Genomic DNA, 21,806 nt, shown 5'->3' with positions numbered 1-21,806 from the left:
AACTAATAACTAATATTTATTTTTCTTAATAATTTATAATAAAACTTTAGGCCTACTTAAGTTTTCACAGTAATAATTAGTCTACTGCAATGTCTTGAGTCCCAATTATAGGCTATACTTTGGAATTATGAACTGAAGGGATGTACATGCATACAAGGTGTTTCAGAGCCGCTCACACATTCAAAACATGTTTAAGGATAAAACAATTAATATTAAAGCATATTCCAATTATTAACCCATGACAAAAAGAGACAAATCTAGCTTAATTCCTGTTAAAATGATCAGAAGGTACAGGGACCTGGGAGAGTATCCTATAAAAATAAAATAAACAACAAAACACTTTACATCTCATTACATTTATTCGGCCTACTTAATGATACCATAAACTAAAGCAAGCATTAATATGAGGGTAATATAGATTGTAATGCCTTAAGTTCAAAATTGCCACCTTAACACGGCCAGAATGTGCGCGTTGAGAAACACGTTCAAATATGTCGTCTTAACACGGCCAAAATGTGCGTGTCTATACGTACAAAAGAAACGCGTTTAAATTTGCCGCGTTAACGCGGACAAATTGTGCGTGTAGACACGGTTAAATTTCACGCGTTCCGTTTGAAGACTTTTGGCCCCGTCGGCCTTCCATAGTCTACACGTCAGAACGTCTGTACACGAAATAACGCGTGTAGACGCAATAACGTGTACAGGCGTTATTTCGTCTGCAATGCTCAATATGGCTGCTCAAACGCAGGAAGCCCCGCCTTCTGAATGAAAGAGCCAATCACTAACCGGTAAAGTCAGCACGTCACCGCGGCTGCCATTAGAAGTCCCGGTTGCTATAGAAACAGTCAGCGCTCTGAGACGTGCTCTTAGGACTGCGCATGCGCACTCCCTTACAAAAAAATACTGCAGTTTTTGTTACGTGTAGAAAAATGCAGTTTTTTGGACACGAAAAAACTGCATTATTGCCGTTTTACTGCAATACATCTGAAGTACTATTGAAATACAACTGCAGTAGAGCTGTAGTATTACTAACAAACAACTGCAATAGAACCGCAGTATTACTGCAATACAGCTGAAGTATTACTAGTTATACTGCAATAAATCTGTAGTAGTACTGCAATATATAATACAACTGAAGGACAATTCAGTACTACCAAAGTACAATACTAATAAAATGCTGCACAGTAACACTGAAATGCAACCAGAATAACAAGTTTTATTTTACACAACTGCGATATAATAAATTAAGGTACAAAACAACAGTGAATGTCTCAAACAGCAATGCAACAATAAATGATTTTACTTTTCTTTAAACTTAAAATAACAGGCTGAGAGTTACACTAAATGTAATTAGTGTTTATTTACAAATCACGCAATCATGCACATTTCTTCCCTCATTATTCAGACAGGTTTCATTTTTTGAAGAGCTTATCCTCATTGTTCTGCTTGGTTCTTATGACTGCCTTTATCTCAGATGTGGAAACACTATTTTGAAAGTAGTCTGGAAAAACAAACAAACAAAAACTATCAGTTACACTTTTCACTACAGGCATATTTAGTATGCTTAAAATAAATCTTGAATTGTGATGTCACCAAGTGTTTGTGTAAAGTATTCATTCTACTCCCAGTTCATTTCTTATGACATATTGGTCTGCATTAAGAATGTCTTTGAACACTCCAGGTAACAGAAGTTAAAAGGTTGGTTCACCCAAAAATGAAAATTCTGTCATCAATTACTCACCCTCATATCGTTCCAAACCCGCAAGTCTTTCGTTCATCTTCAGAACACAAATGAAGATCTTTATAATGAAATCTCAGAGCTTTCTGTTCCTCCACTGATAGTCCATGCAACTACCCCTTGCACAATAACATGCATTTCTGGGAAAAAGCATAGACACAATCATGTTTAAATACTGTGCAGAGTCCTCCAAAATTATTTGCCCTCTTTATCATTTTAGTTTTTCGTTCAAAATTCTAACCTTAAATAAAAAATAATAATAATTAAAAAAATAATAATAATAATAATAGAAAACATAATTTACAAATATACAAGTATATAATTTAAATATATTATTAGAATACAGTATATAGAATATATGTATTCCACAGTTATTGTGCCCCCTTCATTTAATACTGTGTGTAACCTATAACCCTCTACACACATACGGGCTAATCCATGGCTAGGTGTGCATTACATGATTTTAATGCATGAGGTGAAGGCAAAGAACCACCCGACATGAAACGGGCTGCCTCCACTGAAGTTGATTAAAATTGTGTAATACACACCTGTTACAGCTAGGTTCAAAAGTTAAGTTAAAGCTGCCTTTAAAGAGATAGCTAACCCAAAAATGAAAATTCTGTCATTAATTAGTCACCCTTGTGTGGTTTCACACCCGTAAGACCTTCATTCCTCTTTGGAACACAAACAAAGATATTTTTAAAGAAACAGAGAGCTTTCTGACCCTGCATAGACAGTAATGCAACTTACACATTCAAGTTCCAGAATGGTAGGAAAGACATCGTTAAAGTAATTCATCAACTCCAGTTGTTTTAACTCAATTTTATGAAACGACACGAGTGTTTGCGTCCAAAAAAAAAAAAATCTACATTACCACTTATTTACAAAAATATTGATCTGTAATGTGCATTCATGAGAGCATCACAACGCATGAGTTGTGTTCATGCGACAGAAGACAAAATTGAGGTTAAACCACTGGAGTCACATGGATTACTTTCACAATGTCTTTCCTATTGTTCTGGAACTTAAATGTGTAAGTTGCGTTGCTGCCTGTAGAGAGGGGTCAGAAAGCTCTCAAATTTCATCAAAAATATCTTAATTTGTGTTTTGAAGATGAACAAAGGTATTACGGGTTTCGAACGACATGAGGGTGAGTAATTAATGACAGAATTTTCATTTTTGGGTGAACTAACCCTTTAATGTTTGTGGAGTACGATTTGACTGGAAGCGTAAAACTAAGTAAATTTTCATTAGTTTGTTTGGTTACAGGTCATTAGATCTAGCGTTCTGACTGTATGTGTGTGCTACAGTACAAGCAGCGCACTGATTTAAAATAGCGATGAAACTGATTGTAATTATCTGCATTCACTGTTTTAATGCACACCTTCCAGTCAATCAGAGAGAATCAGAGCTTATGTTAAGCATTGAGAATAATTGCTGTTATAACTAGATTTCATTACCTTTGCACTGCCTCAGCTCTCTCTCTGTTTTCATACTGAAATGGCACTAGTATTGTAAATCTTCTTTTAGCTCTTTGATTTCATTTAACTCCTCGATCTCTTCATGTCTGAAGATCTCTTCCATGGCTGAGACGACAGAGGACTTATACACTTGGTTTCTCCAGCACTCCCACAGGTCTTAGTTTCTGAAATACAGTAGCAGTTATTATGTATTATAAACTATAAAGATAATAGTTAATAAAAGATCAATTAAATAAAGTAGATTACTGCTCACCATTATTTGAGTGCTTGTTTCACCACAGCCATCATCCTCTGTTGAATTATATTTTTGGTCGTCTTTTTTTAGTTATTACCAGTGCATTTTCCTGAAAATAGCAATCACACACTGATAAAATGTCCATTTCCACACATTAATGTCACACTACAGCACATAAATGCTGGTGTACAGTGCTGTGAAAAAAAAATCCTGATTTATTCTATTTTTGAGTTATCCAGCACTAAATATTGTCAGATATTCCTAAGAAAATTAACATAAAACAAAGGCAAATACAGTTATCATTAAACTGTATTTTGTGTTTATTCAGGTTGCCTGTTTGATGCACTTTTTTTGAAGATTTTAACCAATTTAAGTCAAGTCACCATTATTTATATAGTGCTTTATACAATACAGATTGTTTCAAAGCTGCTTTACAGTGATAAAAAGAAAAATAATGATGCAAACAGAATTCACATCTGCTGTGAAACAGCTCTGAACAGTAAAACGTGTCATTGTTCAGTTGAAATCAGTGTTGATTTCGATTAACTGTATAAAAATCATCAAATATAAAATAATTTCAGTGCATCTAGATAGCAGTGGTGTCATCATCTAGCTCAGTTCAGTCCTCATCCAATAGTGTCAGTGGAGTCAGATCAATAATATTGCTGAATATTATTAGTCCCCAAATAAACACGCCAAAAGTCGACAGCGGCAAGGAACCCAAACTCTGTCAGGTGACAGAATGGAGAAAAAAAACATTGGGAGAAAGTATGTTTAGTTTATGGATCAGTTCTCCTCTGGCCAACAAATGAACATGATGTGATTATGTGTCATGGTCAGCACCTCATTTCTGCGATGTCAGCTACACGTGGTGGTTTGTTTTCATCCTGTCATCTACGGCTGCACGTGGGGGAGCAATCAGCGCTAACTCACAGCGCTGTGCGCTCTATTAGCCCCGCACCTGTTACTCGTTTCCCCCTTCCTATTTATTCCCATCTATGCCTTCTCTCTGTGTCAGTATGTCTTGGTTCTTGGGTTACGTTCTTACCTTTGCGTATGTAGCGATCTCCTCTCTTCTTTTGTACTGTGTTCAGGATCCTCAGGCCTACAAGTAGCTGCAGTTATTCATCTCATTTAAAGACTAAAATCTAAAATCAGGTTTACATTTGTGGCTAACTAGAATGTGAGTGACCTTTAAAGCATTTCCAGAAATAAAGTCTCACCAACATCTGTTGAGAGCCTTTTCACTTTCTCTCTTCTCCTCTTTCCTAAAGCTTCCTCTGTTGCAAAGAGAGGTACACTGAACACTTTTCAATGATTTATTCCTCATGTCAATTAGGGGTTGATGCTCTCCTAGAAACAAACAAATACACTGTATTCAGTACAATTTAGTTTATTCCATTATTGTAAATGATGTACTGATGCTATTGAGAACTGAACTGAGCTGGACAATGACATGACTCATTTCTACAGAACTGCTTATAACAAACAGCTGAGCCATAGCAGAGTTAAAAACATCTATACACTGGGTTGTCACTGGTTGGATTGAGATGTTGGTGTTTTATTATAGTAAAAACAGCATTAAACCATTAAACCAACAGCATTTTTGTCTTCCTCTCAGACTTCTGTTCTGTGTATCATAAGCGCTACAGATCAGATCAGCACTGAAGCGCGTTTCCTCTCGTTTTCTTCTCATCTCAGCGGGTTGAATAAGATATCCGTCAAGTCATTTTACATCTCTCTAAAATTATAACTAAAGATATATGAGGACATTAGACAGTATACTCACCGCTAAACTGGATGAGTCGACTAGTCTCCAACTCGCCTGATGAACTTCTCTTCCGGAAAGCGTTTCTTCTCTTTAGTCGCACTTGTGAAAGGTCTCGGAGTGTAATGATGTTATGTCTTTGTGAATTAATTGTGATAGTTCACATATGAACGATGTTGTCAAACCAAAACGTGTTTTATACTTTTATATCCATGCTGCAGTAGACTACGGAAAAGACGCTGGGTGCGTCCGAAATCGCATACTTCCCTACTATATAGTATGCGAAAAACAGTATGCGAGGCGAGTAGTATGTCCGAATTCATAGTATTCGAAAAATAGTAGGCGAAGTACCGGATGACCTACTACTTCCTTCGAATTCTGTAGTAGGCATACGATGGACACTTTACTATCCCATGAGGCCGCGGGAGGCGGCGTCATATTCGAAAAAATGGCGGAAAGCGCGGCGGCTGTCTTCAAGTGTAAAGGGAAAAACCTCAAGGAAAAACATTGTTGTTCATTGTGGTTAACTTGTACTGTTTAACATCATCCAAGTAAACGGCTGACTTGTTGAGGGTTTAACAAACAGATTAAACTATTGTGTGAATTGTGTGTAAAAGATCTCTAATCATTAATCATCAGATGGAGTTATGTTAACCTCATTGTAGTACATCAGCTTGTTAACGCTGCTTTCTTTAAATAGGCGGTTCGTTAAGCGTTAAGAATTTAAAACATTAACGATGTTTGCACAGTGAAGTGGGCTCTTTAAATTTTCGCGCTGTTGTGAAGACGCATGACACCATCAACATGGCGGATGTAGTACGTCCGAATTCCATTCATACTACCCTCATTCATACTATATAGAACGTACTTTTTTAACGGTCGAGTAGTACGTTCGAATTCAAATGTAGTACCTACACAAGTAGTATGCGATTTCGGACGCAGCCGCTGATTTACTGTCTGTTACTGAATCCGCTGCTCTCGAGACTCGTTGTCAGGACAACGACCTTTGGCGCGAAGGAAGATCACACGTGCGGGTTATTAATCTATGCGGGTGAAATATTCCATAGGCAAATATTTTTTTTGTACAAAAATATTTTTGTACGATTATTTTATAGGAAGTCTACGTTACAAAAAAAAAACACTTGCCAAGTCTACTGTAACCACAGCACTTGCTACATGTTGAACAATACAGCATAATACAAGAAGACTTTAATGGCAATGAAAAGAACCTCATTGCCATTAAAGTGAAATTACTGAACCTAATCATAGGAGCTTTATTAAAAAAAAAATGCTCATAAAAAAAATAAATACAATTAAATAAATTTAATCAGACAGACTTAGAAGCTTTTGCATATGAAATCTTCACCTGCATTTCAGCGTATCACTGAACTGCAGTTATATTGTATATCTGTACTTCATTATACAGCAAATCTACAGTTGCACTTCAGTTTTACTGCTCTTGAACTTTAATGAACTGCAGTTATATACTTCATTATACTGCAATTGTCCAGTTGTACTTCATTGTACTGCATTTATACTACTTTGTACTGCAGTTGTACTTCAATGTACTGCAGTTATTTTTTGTAAGGGCTGGCTGATCTAGCCTGAAAAAATAAGCTTTTTATAACGCTATTTGAGCAAAAGAAACAACATTTATGATACAGTTGTTGACAGATTTCTTTGGTGATTTCAAATATGAAATTTAATCGTAAGCTTAGTGAACAGTTTTGGAGAATTTGATGTTTCCCCATTCAAAGAGATAGGAGCTGCACTTGGATGCCCGAGAGGCGTTTCAAAGATGGCCGCCGAGTGACATGACTTGTCTTAAAGAGACTTTGACTGTGTTCGGAGAAAGCACGCACAAAGGCGCCGGCACACGCTGTAGCCTGTATAATTTCATATCAAATCACGAAAGAAACTACGAGCATGCAATGTCGTGGTCAGTTAAGGCAATACAGTGGATCTATCATGACCACGACACATTGAAGAGCCACAAAACGGTACTTATTGTTTGAATTTCTTTAAAAATGACTCAATTTAAAAGCTGAGGGTCCTGAGACCTTGTTTCATAACAGAAGTCTTCTCTGTCGGTGTGTTGTCAGTTTCCTCTTTGCTCTGTGATGTATTTTTCACTGCATGAGAACGTGTAGTGTGAGAGCAGAATTGTTTGTCGGTCATGGTAACAGTAACTCCATGGAAGAGAGGGGCGGGGTCAGCAGAGCTCATTAGCATTTAAAGCAACATGGACTAAAAAAATGGCTTGTTGAAAACAGCTGATTTTGACAGGGGAAAAAATGTGTTTTTTACACTACCATTGAGAAATTTTAACCAAAGTATGTTATAGACTTTTTATTAAAACCCTAAAGAATCATATCAACTTGTGGAAAATGGGCATTTGATGACCCCTTTAATCTCTGTTTTAATCTACACCAAGGAATAGGAATTTGTTGCTGGTAGAATTTCAAAAATTATAAGCTCTTAGTGTTGTTTCAATATTATTTTTATAATCTTGTAGTTTTATTATTATGTATAGCTAATTATAGCTTTATAGCTATTTCATATTAATCCAATATTTATATTTCAAGTTTATTTCAAATAATATAAATGTTTTAGTTAACAGTGAAATGTAGTGTCTTTGCATGTTATAGATAAAAGTCACATTTTATTCAGGATGTGTACTGTTCTCCTCGCATGTGCAAATGCAACTTAACAGTCAGCCAAACTCCATCCATAAAGTACAGACGAGTCAGGATTCATCTTAGTCTTTGTCACTTTAATAAGATGCCATTGAGATGTACATTATGAATTAGGAGTAAAACTGTAAAGAACAGCAAACAAACAATAATCCGAATAGTGCCAAATACAGATATTGACTCATATGGACAAGTTGTCATATCGAAGTAGAATGAAATCAACATATTAAATAAAGGCTAGGCTAACTGCTAGAGGCTATTACTAAAATTACATCAAATTGAAGATTCAAACGAACTTATTACAAATATGTGTACATATAGGCTATATATGTAATCAATCATTACATAACAAAGAATTAACTTACAGATGATGCTTTCACAAACGCAAAACAAAGGATGGCATCCAAAGATTGATGAGAATCTGTTCGCATGAGATATGTGCTTTACTCTCAACTCACTTTCACTTCGCATAGAACGGCCACTAGGTGGCGCCAAACTTATACAACCTGGAGCAGAACACTCCCCGCCAGACATCCTAAGGATGTCTCATTTAACTCTCCTTAGACAACAGAAGAATGACCTCTGTAATTGGTCTGAGGTACGTTACATCTTTTCTAGATCCACTCTTAGAAACTTTCAACTGAACTTTGTGCACTCTCCCATCAGCGCTTGGAAAGACTTTGGACACAAGAGCCATAGGCCACTTGTTACGAGGGCTCTGATTATCCTTTAGAAGTACGAGATCTCCTGTTTGAACATCAGGTTGAGTACTATTCCACTTCCGATGATTTTGAAGTGTTGGGAGATATTGCCATCTCCAGCGGTACCAAAAATTGTCAGCAAGACTCTGCACCTGCTTCCACTGTTGTCTGAACATGCCATCACCTGAGAAGTTTCCAGGAGATGGAGGGACACCAACCTTCTGGGTCAGAAGCATGGCAGGGGTCAGTGCAAGAGGTGATTCCGGGTCTGAGGAGATTGGAACTAAGGGTCTTGCATTTATTATTGCAGAAATTTCTGCCATGAATGTACACAGTACCTCATGTGAGAGGGAAGAGAACCAGACTGCATCAACATTGAATCCAAAATCCTCCTCACCACACCTATCAAACGCTCCCAAGCTCCCCCCATGTGCGAAGCATGGGGTGGATTGAATTCCCATGAGCAAGAGCAGCTGGTGAGGTATTTTTGCATTTCTGGGTCCTTCTCCACTTTGGAGAACCCCAGTTCTTTGCTTGCAGCAACAAAGTTAGTTCCACAGTCCGATCGAAATTGTTTCACAGGTCCTCTAATAGCAAAGAATCTCCGAATTGCATTTATACAGCTGGAAGTGTCAAGGGATTCAATTATCTCTATGTGAACCGCTCGCGTGGACATACAAGTGAAGAGAATTCTCCAGCGTTTACTCTCTGCGTGACCTCCTCTTGTGCGTCGAGCTGAGACTGAGAAAGGACCAAACACATCCAGACCAACATAAGTGAAAGGTGGGGATACACTGAGACGCTCCTCTGGAAGGTCAGCCATTTTTTGAGTTTCTGTATTTCCACGCAACTTTCTACATACAACACACTTATGTATGACACTACTAATCGATCTTTTCCCATTGATCAGCCAGAATCCTGCAGTGCGCAGAGCTCCTTCTGTGAAAAGACGGCCCTGATGCTTCACTTGTTCATGGAAGTGACGAATTAGTAAGGTGGAGATATGATGTCGTCCAGGTAGAACAATGGGATTCCTCTCGTCAGTAGCCACAGGTGCATGTGTTAGACGGCCACCAACTCTGATTAGTCCATCTTCGCCCAGAACAGGACTCAACTTAATTAATGGACTGCTCTGAGAGATCTCAACATGTCTTGTGAGAGCACTATACTCTTCAGGAAAGACAGACTTCTGGACTGAGAGAAGGATGACCTTTTTGGCTTGGGCCAAGTCATTCAGGCGGTCGGGTTGATCACATTTATGCCAGCCTATACGTTTACATGTCTGCCCTTTAGTCGCAGAATGAAAGGAACGTGCAATATGGATCAAGCAGGTCATTGCTTTCAACAGAGATTTCCATGTAGAAAAACGTTCAAACCGTTCTGAGTTGAGTGGATTCTGGGTTACACTTGTGGCAGCAGTGCTCACTTGAGGTAAAGGACGAACCTCAGAATCTGCCTCTGGATCCACCAGCTCGAAGGTCTCTTGCAAGGTTGAATTGGTTGCTGAAGGTTTATAAAGAAAGTCTGGTCCTGTCAGCCACATGGTGTTCGCAAGAAGAGAAGCTGGAACAGACCTAGAGGCACAGTCAGCTGGATTGTGCTCAGTAGGCACATAATGCCATTGCTCAGCCTTTGATGACTGCCTGATCCTTTGGACACGATTATGGACATACACATAAAACCTCCTACTTTCATTGTGTATGTAACCCAATACGACCTTGCTGTCGCAGAAAAACTTTACAAAGTCTGGACTGAAATCGATCTCATCCAAGATTAAATCGGAGATCTCGACGGCCAACACAGCAGCGCAAAGCTCTAACCTAGGGATAGTAGGTTCGTCTGGAGGTGTTAGTTTAGCTTTACCCAGAATGAAACCAACGCTAATCTGTCCATCTTCATGAGTAGTCTTGAGGTATGCTACTGCTCCAATAGCCTTGAAAGAGGCGTCTGAAAATATGCACAGCTCTGTAGCTTTTGCTTTTGAGAGTGACTTCAGGCTGTATGTCCTCTGAATTCTTTCCAGGTCTTGTAGTGAATTTCTCCACATTTCCCACTCTCTGCACTTCTCTTCCGGGAGGGGTTCATCCCAATCATTTATTCCTTTCGACAACTCTCTCAACAGGAATCTTCCTTGGATTGTGACAGGCGCTGCAAAGCCTAAAGGGTCATACAAGCTGTTAACAGTGGAGAGAATGCCACGACGAGTCAGAGGTTTGGTATTATCTGGTGAGTGGAATGTAAAAGTGTCTGTTGATATTTTCCATCTCAAGCCAAGACTGCGTTGAGCAGGGATGGTTACATCTTCGAAAACAAGATCTTTGACACCTTCTGCACAATCTTCAGATGCAAAGGCTGCCAACACCACCGGGCTGTTTGACATTATTTTGTGAAGCCTTAGATTCGATTCTGCCAGAGATGCTTGTGTCCTCTGGAGTAGATCAATAGCTTCAAATGCAGTTGGAAAAGATCTTAGACCGTCGTCCACATAAAAATCTCTCCTCACAAAGTTGTAGGTGTCAGTTTCATGCACAAGCTCTCCTTCTTCGGCAGCCCGACGAAGTCCGTAAATCGCTACTGCTGGGGAGGGGCTATTTCCGAATATATGGACTTTCATCCTGCATTCGATTACATCCTTGTCGAGATCATTCTCACGGAACCATAGGAACCTCAAATAATATCTGTGGTCTTCCTTCACTGTGAAACAGTGGAACATCTGCTGTATATCAACAGTCACAGCAAAAGGCTCCTTTCTGAATCGAATCAGGACACCTAACAAGCCATTGTTTAAATCTGGTCCTGTCAAAAGGACGCTGTTTAGTGAGAGACCCTGAAATTGTGCGCTGGCGTCAAACACCACTCTAATTTGGTTGGGTTTTTTGGGATGATAAACCCCAAAGAATGGTAAATACCAATGTTCCTGGTCACCACTTAGGAGAGAGGCATACTCGGCATGATCGTTTTCAAACAACCTTTGCATGAAGTCTGTGAATTGCTGTTTCATCTCTGGTCTCTTCAGCAAAGTACGACGGAGAGAGTAGAGCCGAGTGACAGCATGCTCTCTGTTATTGGGGAGTGGTGGTCTTGGGTATCTGAAAGGAAGAGGACCCACCCAGCTATTGTCGCTATCCCTGAAAAACTCGTTATCCATGATCTCCATAAAGAGACGATCCTCAACAGATAGAGCGGTCTTGTTGTCATCCCTTGTGCGCTGGAACACCGAACAGCCAAGGTGATTCTCCTTGCTTGTACATGCACCCTTGTAGATATGAGGGATTCCTTGTACTTCAGCTGTGAGATTGAAGCTATCCTTCACATCGATGCGACTTTGACATGGAGAAAAATATGAGGCTCTACCATTGTCCAGCACATGTGTCTTGTAACTCAACACAGTTGGTTTGTGAGAATTACCCAAGCATACATCTCCAACTATCAGCCAGCCCAAATCTGTTTTAATTGCAAAGGGAGCATTATGAGGCCATTTATCTGGCGTCTCACTTTATGGACTCTCAGAGCATCACGACCCAACAGCATGATGATCTGGGCATCGTCATCCATTTCTGGAATCTCTGAGGCTATTCTTTCAAGGTGAGGATGGTTTTGAGCAACCTCTGGGGTAGGTATTTCTACCCTGTTATCTGGAATGTCATTGCACTCAATTAAAGTAGGTAGTGTCAAGCTAATATCACCGATAACGGGCTCTATCTGAAATCCATCAGCTCTCCTTCCAGAAGCTTCAATAGTTCCAGCACATGTTTTCAGAAGATAAGGAGAAGCCTGACTATTTATGCAAAAAAGCTCAAAAAACTCTGATTTCACTAGTGACCTATTGCTCTGGTCATCGAGCATTGCATACATCTTAACAGCGGCTTCTGGGCTACCCTTAGGATACACTCTAACTAAGCATATCTTAGAACAGGATTTGGCTGGCGAACCTTCCCCACATATTTTGGTACAGGCGCTGTTCACAGGAGAACACTCTTCCTCCCCACCATGCTCTGAAGAGGAAACTGAAAACTTGGAGACCCATGGTGCTGGTCCTGGGTGGAGGGCAGTAGTGTGGTCTTCACTATCACATTCTGTACACTTGACTACAGTCTTACAATTACATGCAATGTGAGAAGAAGATGCACAACATGGAAAGCAGATACCGTTTTCCTTCAAGTAGGCCTTACGTACTTCCATTGGCTTCATCCGGAAACCGCGACACTTCCTTAGTGGGTGAGGTTTCTTATGTATCGGGCAGTTCTTAAAGCTTTCATCACTGGTGCCTGAGTCCTTACTGGGGTAGGGCCTTTGCGAAACATCCATTTTATGTACAGAAATGGGCATTCTCTGATGTGTTTGTTTGCTCAAGAGTTTCTCACTTTTAGGAAAACTAGCAATTGTGAAACTTGGATAATTTCTGGCTTTTGCCTCATAACAGACAAAGTTAACAAAATACCAGAATGGAGGAAAGGAGGCATTGTACATTTCTTTGTACTTCATGCCGTGAGAGAGCCATTTCTCTTGAAGAAAGTGTGGTAGCTTTTCAACTATGGGATTTATACCTCTTGCAGTATCCAGATATGTTAGGCCAGGGAGATAGCCATCTTGCTTCGCCACCTGTAGTTCTGTCAAGAGATCACCTAACTCTCTCAATTTGACATAGTCCTTGCTAAAAATCTTGGGAAAGTTCTCCAGCCTTTGCAGGAGTGCATTTTCAATTATCTCAGGAGCACCGTAACATTCTGTTAATCTTTCCCAGGCCACATTCAGTGCTACCATAGGATCGCTGACATGGGCTGACCGTAATCTTTTCACGTGGTCAGATGAGGGCCTAAGCCCTCTGTGGCTCCAACAAAGGCCGATTTCCATGCTCTAAAACTCTCAGGTCGGTCATCAAACTTAACAAGACTTGTGTTTACAAGCTCACGACGTGCCAAATATTTAGCAAAATCCAACATACCTGAGGCTTCATTCTGGCGAATCGGTGTTGATTGTGGCCATGCCACTACCGGTTCCCTCTGAGAGAAACATGAAGTATGTGGGACATATATTTCCTGTTTAACCTCATCCGTGACTAACTGATCAAGTGGCTGCGATGGAAGTTCAGTGAACTCATCCTGTACACAATTAATTTTAGAAAGACTGTGAGCAGTACTGTTAATGTCTGAGGCCTCAGGACGCTACTTGTAACTGATCTTTGAATCCTGCATATCCTTTTCTTTTGGCTTTTCTAAGTCCTCTTGAGCTAGATTTTCGACATAGTCTTTGGTGTGCTCCACTCTGCTATGTGAAGACACAGAGAAACTAGCACTGGAAATACAATCCTCAATTCCTCCTACAGCTGCTTCCAGCACTTCTGCCTGGGCAAGCGCAGCAGCTTGTTCCTTTTCGTGATGGAGAACTTCCAAATCTGCCTCCATTTTTGCCTTGTCCAGTTTATGGGTCATTTCTAATTTAATTTTGTCCAGTTTGATTTCGTTCTCTTTCTTTACAAACTGTACTCGAGTTCGTGCTGCTTCTGCTTGAGCCCGTGCGGTGGCTGCTGCAATGCTAACTGAAATCCTTGACGACCGTGATGATCGTGAGGACTGTGATGTTCGTGATGAACGGGAGCGTTTTGAGCCTGCCTCAGAAGCTATGTTACTCATGGTTTCCTCTGCATTTTTCTCCGCAGAGGCTGTAAGCTTCTCATTGTGATTCATAATACAAATGTGACTGCAATCTTCTGCCGTGTACCTTGATTTGCTTGTAGGTTTATCATCTTTTTACTGTACTGTTCTCCTCGCATGTGCAAATGCAACTTAACAGTCAGCCAAACTCCATCCATAAAGTACAGACGAGTCAGGATTCATCTTAGTCTTTGTCACTTTAATAAGATGCCATTGAGATGTACATTATGAATTAGGAGTAAAACTGTAAAGAACAGCAAACAAACAATAATCCGAATAGTGCCAAATACAGATATTGACTCATATGGACAAGTTGTCATATCGAAGTAGAATGAAATCAACATATTAAATAAAGGCTAGGCTAACTGCTAGAGGCTATAACTAAAATTACATCAAATTGAAGATTCAAACGAACTTATTACAAATATGTGTACATATAGGCTATATATGTAATCAATCATTACATAACAAAGAATTAACTTACAGATGATGCTTTCACAAACGCAAAACAAAGGATGGCATCCAAAGATTGATGAGAATCTGTTCGCATGAGATATGTGCTTTACTCTCAACTCACTTTCACTTCGCATAGAACGGCCACTAGGTGGCGCCAAACTTATACAACCTGGAGCAGAACAGGATGTATTTTTATGAAGGGTAGTTTGCACAACTTTACAACATTTGTGTTTTCAAACCTTCCATAATGCATAGCTTTATACACCATTTTAAAATTGAAAGATATGAGAGAGAATTTTCAGTTATGTCTGTGGCAATCAAAAGCATGTCACAAATGCTGTTAGTAGAGTTTTACTTGTTTTTAAACTATAACATCTCAACAGACACAAAACCTGTGAAGTTGCTTGCCTGGACATAGCTTAAAGATCATGTAGCACAATATGAAATGTTGGCTATATTTGTCATTTTAAAAGACACATTTCATTGTGAGTTCACATAATGTTAAGAGCTGGATGCCTAGCTGGGACAATTTTGTCTCTAGTGCTACCATACATGCAGGACAAACAACAACAACAACAAAAAAAAAAAAAAAATAATAAAATGATGATGCACTTATTACTTCAGAGCATCAACAAAGCTGTTAGATTCAGGTGGATGAGGGAAATGCCATACACAGGTTATCAAAGATAATCAAAGGTTTTCTGTATGGTTCTGTCGTGTGTTCCTCAGTTTAAATTTTCATACAAGCCAATAAAATGTGAACTCACAGGGTTGGCTTAAACTCTCTGGCACCTTGTTCGTCTTGTTTTGATTTATGTGAGTGCAGACGGTTGCTTTCTCTTTTAAAACACATTCAGCCCAATCATGTCTATTTAGTGCAATCACCATTAATGCACTAAGAATTTAAAGTCCAGTCAAAAATAGCTGTAAAAAACAATGTAAAGGACAGTGGTCACTAAGACAGCAATGTTGTTAATTTAAAATAATAATAGTTATAATAATAATTATAATAAAATTGGGTCTTTTACTGCAAATAATAATGATTTATGACAAAACTCTGTAAATGCTGGTCCATTTTAGTAGAGTAGGTTAGATAAATGTTGCTGCTAATTCAGGTAAACAGTTCACATTCTGAATTGAAACAATGTGTGCATAATATGTAATGTTTGGATTTTTTCTTTCACTGAAATTGTGCAAATATAGTCTACATTCAAGCCAGTATATCATATGTCTTTATTTGTTTAGAGACATAACCATGACACACAGACATCTTATTATTATTATAATATTATTATTATTTTTACATTTACATTTTGGTTATTGTTTTCTTTCTCACTTTAGATGCTGGTGAAAAAACTGCCAGACTAAAGCATTCAAAGTGGAAACTTCTGTCGTGGCTCAATAATCCAGGATTGGGATAGTGGAAGGAGCAGAAGAACCAGAAGATCAGAGATCAGGCAGAGATCTACCGGTGCGCCTGAGGAAACAGATCTACCTCATGTCTTAGTTAAACCAAAGATTCTCATCACTCACCTCCATGTCGTTCCAAACCTATAAGACTTTTGTTCATCTTTGAAACATAAATGTATATCATTTTAATGAAATCTGAGAAATTTCTGCTCCTCCATTTCACAGTTTATGCAACTACCACTTTCAAGCCTCAGAAAGGTAATAAATACATCATTAAAGTAAACCATGAGACTCCAGTTGTTTAACCTCAATTTATGAAGTGATGTGAATGTTTTGTGTGCACAAAAAACATTGCATTTTTATTTACAAAATAACACGTTCACGAGAGCACCATCATGCATCACTGTTGCATTGGCATGAGAGCTGGCCATCTCATGGTGCTTTTGTGAAAATACATAATTTGCGAATAAAGACATACTATTTTTGTTATTGCTGTTTTTTTGCTTACACATGGCATCTGTTAAAAATATCTTAATTTGTGTTCTGCACAAAAGGGTCTTATGGGTTTGGAGTGACATGAGGGTAATTAATGACAGAATTTACATTTTTGGGTGAAATATGTTCTAATGTGGTTATAATTGGTCATTGTTATGTTTTATAAACATTTTCAATATTTTAAAGATTTATTGTTTTGAAAAATGATGTTTATACAGTCTACTTTAAGTACTTTTGTTGGTAACACTTTACAGTAAGGTGTCATTTGTTAACATTAATGTATTAACTAACATGATCAAACAATGAACAATGCATTTATTACACTATTTATTAATCTTTGTTAATGTTAGTTAATGAAAATACAGTTGTTCATTGTTTATTCATGTTAGTTCACAGTGCATTAATGTTAGCAAACATTAGTAAATGCTGAAATTAACATTAAATAAGATTAATAAATGCTGTAGAAGTAATGTTCATTCTTAGTTCATGTTTACTAATGTTGTTAACTAATGTTAACTAATGAACCTTGTTGTAAAGTGTTACCCTTTTGTTAATATCAACACCTCTGTGATTATGGTATCTTTCCTTAATTATCTGAAATGTCTGCTAGCAAATATTATGCTAGCATATCTGTTTATAATGATGCTGAGCACGGAACGTCCTGAATGCTTTCATTCATATTTCGCTGTATATCCTATGTTTTTATTAATAATTTGGGTGTATTTTACTGTTCATATTTGTGGGTTTTTCAAAATAAATTAACTGAATTCATTTTGAGTCTGTCATTAACAGCTGTTGAAAAAGCCCAGGACATAAATTAGGTTAAACTACTGCAGGTCCGACCCATAGAAAATAAATAATTATAAACAAATTACCAGCTGATTACCAGCACACAACTGGCAATGTCACAAAGTTACGTTGTGGCGACATATACGCACCTTTCACTTTTCCGGTTGCCACGACGTAAGTTACGTCGCCACGATGTAACTTTGGTCACCAGATTACATTGCGGTTACGTAACAGTTACGTATTTTTGTTAGCTGGGAAGTTACCAAAAAGGCGATTAAAGCTGCCATAAAACTGTGCATGCATGTAATATGTTGAGTTACATTAAGAACATGTCTCTGAAATGGTTTTCCAAACTATCTTGGAGCATTCTAGCACTGTCTCCCTAATCTAACACACTCGATTCAACTCGTCAGTTCATTGGTAAGAGACTGAAATGGGTCTGACCTGAAATGGGCCAGAAAAGGTAGAGCTGAGAGAAAATACGATGTTTGTCAGACCCACATCACGTTCAGCAGCGACAGCTTTTAAAGAAATATCAGCCAAGATAACCTTATAACCAGCTGCTGTGATGTATGTTCATCAAGAACAAAAGAAAAAAGAGGAAATCAATAACTTTATTCAGTTTCTGTATATTTCTTCTGAAGGGCACAGATAAATATGACATCTATTATAATGGGTTTATGTGAAGATTGTTTTAAGTTCACTCAAATTAGAAGTTATTTTTAAAGTCTAATAAATATTAAAATTGATAGCTCTTAATTATAATGTAATGTTGAATGGGTATAGTCAATGGTTAAATATTAGGGGGAAACATTTTTATAGGGAAATCAGTATTAATTGATATCAGTGATACTGGCCTTCAGTCATAAAAATGATGTCATTAAACAAATATTAAAAATGTACTGTCTTTATGTTGTTTGTACATTAATTTGAAGACTAATTGTGAAATTATTGCAATATAAAAGTATATTTAAAACTTTAATGTTAGGTGGGATTAATCGCAATTAATTTCAGAAAAATGTGTGATTAATTAGTTAATTTTTTTAATCAATTGACAGCACTAATATACAGTCATGGCCAAAAATATTGGCACCCTTGGTAAATATGATCAAATAAGGCTGTGAAAATGAATCTGCATTGTTAATCCTTTTGATCTTTTATTTAAAGAATTCACAAAAATCTAACCTTTCATTGGATAATAAGAATTTAAAATGGGGGGAAATATCATTATGAAATAAATGTTTTTCACTAATACTCATATGTAACAGACCGAGTCTCTTATAAAGCTACTTATGTAACCAAAAGATTGTTACATATCTGTTGCAGACTTTATACAACATAATTATGAATGTAAGTACACAGACATAAGCTACTTAAAATAAAGTGCATCAAGATTGTACTTAAGTGTACTTCATGTGTATCTATACTGTACACCTTATCCAGCTGCACCTTAGTTTGATTTAACCCACCAGTACACAGCTTAAATACATGTAATACCTTTCTAATTACATTACAATTACAGAATATTACACAGGCATAAGATAATTCAAATAAAGTGTATCAAGATTGTACTTAACTGTACAAGTAGCTGTGTAACAGACTCGGCCTGTTACATGTGTAACAGTAGCTGCCTATTACATCTACATAATTACAAACTGTAATTACAGGCTGTTCCATAACTTAGTTACATGGTAAGTACATTTTATTTCATGTAAGTACAACAGCTACTACTAAGTACTTAATTAAGTAATTACTCTGTATTATGACACCTTAAAATAAAGTGTTACCAAATATTTTTTAATATTTAATATATTAATATTTTTTTAACGCAAATTAATCGTTTGATAAGGTTTGACCCCAACTTCTTCCCGTCATCGCAGTGCGGAAGGATATCTATCATTGTGTGATGAGGGTACAGCGAACCAGTGTTGCCAGGGCAGCGGCACAAGTGGTTTATTTTGAAAATACAGTCGCGGTAAAAATTACAGAGCTGTGGGTTTCGGTTTTTTGGCCTACTTTTATAATGTACCACAGCCGCCCAAAGTGTATATAGACAAATAAAAATTAAAATAGATCCTTTTACTAATGTGTATTATACTTGGAATGTATACCTGGCAACTTAAGAACGGAGAGCCAGTTGTAACATCACAAACAACGTTAGTTTCAGCCAGAGCATACATCCACATAGCAAATCTTTTCTGGCCCAGCTCCGGGCCACACAATCACTTTTCCCTCGGCCCAAGTACCGCAAAGAATGACGGCCCTGAAGTGGCCCAGAACTGGATTAAAGACAAGGGCCACACATGGGCCATAACCGGCCCGAATCTCAGCCAGTAATCACCCTTAACTGGCCCTGAACTGGGCCAAAACATGTTTTATTACTGGTACCAATTCTCAGCCTTAAGTAAACCAAAATCCTCAAATCCCAGACCTATTTATTTATCTTGTTTTTCATGGGTCTCATAATATACTGTCAGGTCACTGCCTGATTTGGGCTACATGATCACTGGACTGATCTGGGCCACACTCCTCCCACCAACAATCGGCCCTCATATTGTTTGCTGTGATTCACGCCATGCCATCATTGCCACACATGGCCCAGCTCTGGCTGAATGGGTACATGCCATTGCCGACAGGAGGTCAGCAGTGCCAGCTTGAGGCCACATTTGGGCCAAGACCGTTTGCTATGTGGGATGTTAAGGCTTTTACACAGCAGAAATAAACATGACAACAACACTACAGATTATATAAGATAATAAACACACGATTACGATAGGATATTTGTATGTGATTTTCTTGAGTTGAATGTGTACATCTATGCTAATTTGTGCAGCGATATAAAAGGCTATAAATAGCATATTTTAACAACAGTAAATGACCAAATTCCACATGTGATCGTAAAAGGAATTTATTACAAACACTCGATGGTAGTTTGAAGTGAGTTCTGAGTAAAAGTGTACTATTAATCTCATAAATTGCCTTATGAAGCATGATAGCAAAATAGCTCTAATGCACCTGCAGAACAGGTCCAATTCTTCTTCATAATGCAATACTTCACGTAAGGTCGCAAGAAAATGTTTTGTTGTATTTATTTAGAAATACTTCTGATAATAGATGGGTAAATGTATACTGGGATTGAAGCGATGTGACTTGGTAAAAGTTTTATTGCCAGTAAAAGGCTGATAATGGCTGAATAAAAGCAAAAGAATAATGATAAAAGAATATTAAGGATTATGTCTCATACCTGGCGGAAGTGTGAAAGGTTCTGTTTCCTTAAACTAGTTTGTCATGCATTTCTTTATTTCAACACATTTACAGGTAAATCCTAGTATTTAAAATTTGTGATTAATCATAATTAATCACAGTCCATGACTGTAATTAACGCGATTAAATTTTTAATCGATTGACATCACTAATATTGTCAGACTTTGTCTCTGTGTCTTGTGTTTCCCCTCCTCTCGTGCCCTTATTTGGTCTTCCTGTTCCTGTCCTTGTTTGGTGTCTTCATTAGTTGATTAGTCCCCAGCCGTTTGTCATTAATTATCTAGTTTTCCCCAGTGTTTATAAGCCCTGTGTTTCCCTGCCTCAGTGTCCAGTCTAAAACGTTATTTAAACGTCCTTCTGTTGGTCTACCCCACCGAGTTCCATGTTCCTGGTGTTGTTGTCGTCAATAAAAGGATTATTGAATTCTCTACTCGTCTCCTCGCTCCTTGCCCAAGCCAAACTGTAACAGAAGACTGGACCAACAAACTTGATGATGGCTGAGGATAGTCTGTGGGGTTTGCGGCAGGCAGGTCGGAGGTTGGAGCGGTATGTGGAGGATTTCTATGAGCTAGTTCCCCAGCTGAGCTGGCACAATGCCGCTCTTGGTGCGTGCTTTCTGCTGGGGCTGGACGATGAAATGATCCGTTGCGATCTTCCAGTCTCGGATTTTCCCCTGATCGAACTGATTAATCTTGTGCTCTTTTTAAATAGTTCTGACTTCGAAATCCTTGAAGTTAAGGAACTTCCCAAGCCTCGTCGTCCAGCCCACTTAGAAGCACGCCACGTTGCGCTAGCTCACCTCATGCCCAGGACCCCCACATACCGCGCCAACGGCTCGGACCGCCGACGTGACCCCAAATACCCCCATGTCCTCCATAGCTCCACCCTCGTCCTCAGCCCTAGTCAGCTGCCACCGTCTGCTGCCCACGCAAGCCCGCCACCGCCAGCGGCTCTCCCAAGCCCGCCGTCTGAGAGTATGGCAAGCCCGCTGTCTGAGAGTATGGCAAACCCGCCGTCTGAGAGTATGGCAAGCCCGCCAGTGCTTGCTCCTCGCAAGTGCCCGCCAGTGCCTGCTCCTCGATAGAGCCCTCCTACCTCTCCGCTGGTCCCGTCCATCCCTCC

The 21,806-nt window shown here is 38.6% G+C and overlaps 1 long non-coding RNA gene across 1 annotated transcript; it reads right to left on the bottom strand.

Moving 5' to 3' along the window:
- Positions 1-1,619: 1,619 nt before the first annotated feature.
- Positions 1,620-5,462, bottom strand: LOC131535896 (uncharacterized). The gene is made up of 3 exons (XR_009269773.1): positions 5,244-5,462; positions 4,678-4,807; positions 1,620-1,878 (listed from the first exon to the last, which is right to left on the bottom strand). It is a non-coding gene; the product is annotated as an uncharacterized LOC131535896 (long non-coding RNA).
- Between the last annotated feature and the right edge of the window lie 16,344 nt (positions 5,463-21,806).

This window comes from Onychostoma macrolepis, chromosome 03 (genome assembly GCF_012432095.1).
Source record: "Onychostoma macrolepis isolate SWU-2019 chromosome 03, ASM1243209v1, whole genome shotgun sequence".
In the NCBI taxonomy this organism is placed as follows: Eukaryota; Metazoa; Chordata; class Actinopteri; order Cypriniformes; family Cyprinidae; genus Onychostoma; species Onychostoma macrolepis.
Note: the sequence above shows the minus strand (reverse complement) of the source record. Positions and strands in the feature narration are given on the sequence as shown.